Genomic DNA, 6,387 nt, shown 5'->3' on the forward strand with positions numbered 1-6,387 from the left:
CTTTCAACCCACTTCCCGTAACCGCGCTGGGGAAGATGCGCCATGCCCCAGGACCTACCATAACTTGTTGGATTTTGCCCTTGTGGTTTGCCCGCCTTCTAACTATCAGAGGAAGCAGGGATCGGGCTCTTGCTGGCAGATTTGAACACTGGCACCAACTCATGTCAGACCCTAGTTTGTGGTTTGGACAGCTGGCTCCTCTCCTTGGGGCCATGCCCAAAACCAAATTAATCCCTCTTGCATGGTTGCTGCCAATTTTCAGGTCATTCTTCCAGTGCTCACCCACCTCTGAGATCCTCGCATGCCTAGTAAGCAAATCGGCCCAAATCATAGCATCCACTTTCCCCTGCCTTTCAGACAGTCCCTGCCTAAACTGCTGGGCCCTGTTCTCACCTCCAGACTCCCTTTCCCTAGAGCTAGAGACTGCATGGGCTTCCAGGGCCCAGCACCTGGCTTTCCCCTACCACGCTGCCCTCACTGCTGTCGGTCCTCCACATACAGACCTCGCTGACACCAACTGCCCACCTGGACCGCTGCCCAATGACACCCCCCAGTGGAGCGTGGCCAACTGGCCAGACCCCACCCAGGCCCAGCCTCTGCCTCCCTGACACTCACCACCTTGTCACCCCTGTTGCTCCAATCATGTGTCCCATGCACTGGTCTGTCTGGTGTCTGGTCGCGGCCCTTCCTTTTCTGGCCTCTTTCCCTGGCTCTGGTGTTTAAAATCGAATTGCTAGGAAGGGTGCCTGCCCGCAGCATGGAGTGCATGGGACCTGCCAGTGGCTCTTCTCATTTATCTTACAGTTTACCCCTTCCACACACTGACTTGTATGATTTCTAGAGGCTTCATACATGTACATCATCTCCTCAATTAGGTTTTGAGCTCCTTTAGGTAATAACCATGTCTTATCCTGATCTAATTTAATAGACATTGAGTCCTATTGTGTCTTTAGCCCTATGCTGGATCCCAGGGTGGAGTGAGTGGGTAGGGGGAAGCAGAATCCTAGCATCATGAATCAAAAAGAGGCCTATAACCGGAATACGCCTTTGAAAAGAAATGTGCCCTTGAAGTTTGTATCTGATAGGAGCTCTGGATCATAGAACTTGCTGCCGATCTTGACCTTGTATCCAAGTTGACTGTCCCCTTGGTTCAACACCCTGCACATGCCTTTGATTTATTTAAAAAACATTTTTTTTTTGTACCTTTGATTTAAACTCTTAGTATAGGCAACTCAGTCAATTCATGGCTGAAGTGTAGAACACGTGTATGGAAGAGAAATCCATTGGTTTGAGAATCTGCAAGGCCATGAGGTTCTTGATCCATGCAGGCTGTTCATGTGTCAGAGCTGCCTATTCCAGAATTTCTCCAGAGACTAGCAAGAACCTTGAACCACTTGTCACTTCTGTCCTGCCAATCTGATTGGATTGGGAAGGTCCAAGCCTTGGGACCCACTGTCCTTTCTTACTAGATGTTTTCCTGCCAGGACACTGTGAGTTGTTAATTGCCTTGAGCTGGAAAACAGTTTGCATTTACAACTTTAAATTTATTCATCCTTTTCATTTGTGTAAGGTTTCTTTAGACAATTTCCAATTCCTTCAGATATGACAACAAATTTTGGTTTTCTCCTGTCATGTGAGAACATGAGGCCCCAATAACGCATCACTGTGTGGGGGAAGTAAAGCGCTGCAGTGAATAAAAAAAGAGAGAAAGAAAGAAAAAAGAATATAAAGTGCTGCAATGGACAAAAAAAAAGGATGAAAAAAGAAAAGTGGCCTTATATATAAAGAGGTCATATGATTTGATTGATCATCCAAATTGGGAGACTTTTGAGAATGACCACATCCTGAAACTTGTCACCTGGTCTACGGCAAGTACAAACCAGGACTCTCATGAGAACCTGGGAACCATGTCACACGTCTCACATATGGTCTAGTGTGGCTTTGTGGGCTCAGCACACTGAATGGGCTGATGCACAGGGTCTGATGAGTGGCACTGCCAGGCCCAGAGCTGCCATGTCCTGCCTCCCAGCCTTTGTTGTTTCTCTTGCCTCTCATTTGAATCTTTCCCCTTTAGAAATCTGTAATCTAGTAATGAACATACAAGAATCAGAAGAAAAAAAAAAAGACAATGTATGTCAATTCATTGCCAAGTAACTGACACAGGCAAGTACTTTTCAAACGGTGCCCTATAATAAATACCCCAGTGTTTCTGAGGCTGTCAACAGAGGGAAGACCAGGTGACCACATCCCCACTTCGACCAGAGTCCCTCTGCTTAGATCTGGTTTCCGTGTTGGCTACTGCTGGATTTTTGTCCTCAACAAAGAGTTTTATGGCCTTAAAAAACGTGAAATCTTTTGGTGGACAATAAATAGAATGAAAAATCAGAGGAGGGAGAGATTCTTCTTGTGTTGTTAGGCTTTTAGAAGCCATGGTACTTAAGTCAGGGCTTAAATGATGGGCGTAATTTAGATACTTCTAATGTACTGCCAACCACATCCAACTCACTATCGTGATCAAAGTTGTTGCTTAATAGATACTAGTTGACTTTTTTGGCCTTGATTTACGCACAAATACATTTTGTGGTTTAAAAAAAGTACTAAGATCATAGCTCACCAACATTACCTCATATTTTTTACTTTGATTCCTGCTTCCTGAATAGGCTGCACATCCTCATGCTTCTTACCTTACTCCTAATATACATTGTGCATTGCTGTTTCCCAATGACGATAGCCTGAGAATCTTTCTCTAGGAGGAGTGCCCACTTCTCCCCAACATGAAGGCGTCCTGTTGACTTGCTTCCTAGTGGTGGTGAAGGCTGTGTGAAGGGGGTGGGGTGGGGCGTGGTGCTGCTTGTCCACAGGGAGGCCGGCTGGTGGGGGTCAGTGACTTAGGATTGGTCATGGGTCTGATTGCAGCTCACTTCCACCCATAGAACACCTCAGCCGTTGGCCCCATTCACACAGGAAGTGGAATTGCTAATAAGCTCCTTCCCTAGTGTGAGCACCTGCAACACACAGATCTTCGATCTCTAGGATCTGTGGGGCTCTATACCCTTGTAGTAGAATAAACGAGAAGGGAAGCCTGGGAGGCTCAGAGTAAAGACAGGCTAGTGGCGGCTGCTAGTAATTCCAGCTGCCTTGCTGGATGTAAAGAAGTACAGATGGGCCACAGGGTTTCTGTGCGCATTTGTCGAATACACCAGACAGAGGAGGAGATGGAGGAGAAACTGAGTTTAGATAATGTCTAAGCCCTTATGGCTCAGCCTCTTACAGTCACGGTGGTGTCAGAGGACACCTAAGAAGCTTCAGTTCTACTTCAGTTTTTAGTGAGAGGTTTTGTTTGTGTGTGTGTGTGTGTGTGTGTGTGTGTGTGTGTTTTTCTGTGTGCCTTAGCCTGGAGCTTCAGATTAGATCAGTTGCAAAAATAGTTAAGTTCAATTCCATTCCATCTACAAAGATTTTCTATTTAAGAAAAGGTAACCAGTGCAGTTCTCTAATCTTCAAAGATACACCACTCCCTTTCTGTGACCCTGGAGGAGGTAGAAGGAATCTGTCTCCCTCCTCTTTGTAAAGATAGGAAATCAATTCTCTCCTTTCTTACAGAAACATAAAGCTCTACCACATGCAGACCAGAGACCCAGACTGTCTGTACTCATTCAAATTATAAACGGACACCTGGTGACTTGCTGCTTGGTGCCTGATATGTAGCAATGTATGTAAAATAAACATTTTGCCGAGGTCAACTTATCACCAATCATTGGTGACAAATTGCCTTGAATACTCACACACACTCAGGGACAATTAATAGCCTTATTTATTTATATTTTAAGATTTTTTTAAAAAGTAATTTCTACACCCAATGTGGGGCTCGAACTTACAACCCCCAGGTCAAAAATTGCATGCTCTACCAACTGAGCCAGCCAGGTGCCCAAGACACACCCCCCCCTTTTAAGACTTTATTTAATTGAGAAAGAGAGACAGAGAGAGAGAGAGAAGGCATAGGGGGAGGAGCAGAGGAAGCAGAACCCCTACTGAGCCCGGAGCCAGACATGGAGCTCCATCCTAGGACCCTGGGATCATGACTTGAGCCGAAGGCAGACGCTCAACTGACTCAGCCACCCAAGCTCCCCAGCCTTATTTATTTTTAAACATACCTTCAAATAGTGGTTATTCATCGAGTATATAATAAGTACTTTACATACCTCATCATGTTTTGGCTTCATCTGGACGCTAGGAAGCAGGTATCACCAGCACTGTGAAGAGACAGGCACAGGAAACCAAATGATTTTCTCAAGGCAGCGGAGCTGAGTTCTGAATCCACATCTCTAAAAAGCTCAATCTCTTAACCAACACGTTCTACCCTCCTATCAAAGGCTTCATCAAATATTGACTATTTATTCTCTGGACTTGGTTTTAATGATACATTTTTGATAAGGGAAACAGCTTCTAGAAGTGGGTAGAAGCCCTTGCATCCTAGGAGGTAATTAATATTAAATAAATGCGTCCCCTTTACAAGCTGTGATATGTTTAAAGAACAAATGATCAGGAAAGAGTTCAGTATTTAGTGCAAGCCATAGGAATCGTTGTGAACCTTTTACTTACTGCCTGTCAAAAGCATATCCAAGCCCTAAAGATTCAACTTTTCTCTTGCTTCACCATGACAAGGCATTGCAAAGACATTTCATTATAACCCCTAAGGGAAGTTACACTCCTGGGAAACGAAGAGTTATTTAACACTGGCTAAAAAAGAATAATAATAAAACATTTATCAAATTTAGACTTACATCAGGGAAGGACAGACACATGCCTCCTGGAAATCAGTGCTGAATAGCATCAAACCTGTACCTTGGGCACCCATAAACCTTTATATTTTCATTTTGCAACATTTTGTGCCCCATTTATCAACTTCACTGAATTTCAATGTGTGTCACAAGAATTTTGGCTCATGTCTTTTAGCTAGTGAAATAAATGCACTCCTGAGCTTCGGGAACACACACGGGAAATCGATGTATATTGAGAGACAACCAAGGATTAGAAGAAAAAATTCCGGTGTCAGGAAGAGAACTGACATCCAGGAAGAAAAAGAGAACAGGAGTTCAGAGAAGACACAAAGAAGAGCAGTGTGTAGAATAAAGGTTAATAACCGAGTTGGGTGGGTCTCAGTTTCTAAAAATATGAGTAGGAAAAATTCTGGACTGACTGAGAATAGAAAGCAGACTTGATTCCCAGCGTCCTCTGGTGTATGTGACTTTGAGAAACCCAATTATTCTGTGCCTCAATTTCTTTATCTGTAAAATGGAGTCATTGACCGCCTACTCCTCTCCCCTTGTGGTTATAAAGATTACCAAGATAAGGGTTACAACATGCTCTGATGAAAGACGCTGCACAGATATGGAATGCTTCTGTTATTAGCAGCAATGCTATACTTCACTTTCAATTTCCTCTGACCAGTGTGTGAAAGTCATATTCTAAGACAAATCATCAGGCCCTCTTTCAATCTCCCTATCCTGGGTAATTACTTTCCCATTCTCTTTGTTAGGCTTTTATTTGGAATGCGTGACAAATCAGAAGTTTATTCCTTACGCTAAGGTTAGTGGATGATGCCTGCGTAAGAATACATGTCTACATTCAGTACCTCAAATTTCAGGTTTATTTGTTTTTTAAGTATGGGTGGTAAAAATAGAAAATTGGATCTTTGATTTTGTGGAGCACACACTTTATGATATAAAGATTGATCGTTGTTATGTACATTGTAAAATTTTTAATGAGTGCATCGATTAGGAAGATAGGAAAATTAATTATTGTAGGAAAACAAAGAGGATTGCTGGCATCCTGTTATGCTAACGTGGCATATGAGTTTTATAATATAAGAAGATTCGGTCAGCTGCAAGTTTTTTTGAGGGTGGTGGAACATGGCCTCCAAAACCAGAACAGCCTGGAAACAAGTGTGTCTTCTCACAGATACTACACAGGGCTTAGCGACTGACTTCCTGTTTCCAGGGCACAATATTGCCTGGTCAGTTAGTACAATACTCTGAGATCAGACTTGATCAGTGCAGCTGTAACTTGTGGAAACAGAAATTACTGCCATCTTGAAAAACCACTGGTCCTACTCTCAGGCTATCAGCCAGGTACACTGTGGCAAAGAGGCCATGAACTGCTTGGGAAGAAGATGGAATGGGGCATCTAGAAGATCAAGTTTCAGTTCCGGCATTCTTTTCTTCCTGTCCTCCACCCTGGTGTAGCAAGGCACCTGGTCCAATTTGTGTCTCACCCAGGACAGCTCAGGTCCAGCCGAGTTCTGTGGACTGGGCCAGGAGGTCATGGGTGTTACCTTCTAAAGAGCTCCACCTCAGCGGAAAGAGCCTAGGCTGGTCAGGATTGGGG

This window comes from Canis lupus, chromosome 37, assembly GCF_048164855.1.
Source record: "Canis lupus baileyi chromosome 37, mCanLup2.hap1, whole genome shotgun sequence".
In the NCBI taxonomy this organism is placed as follows: Eukaryota; Metazoa; Chordata; class Mammalia; order Carnivora; family Canidae; genus Canis; species Canis lupus.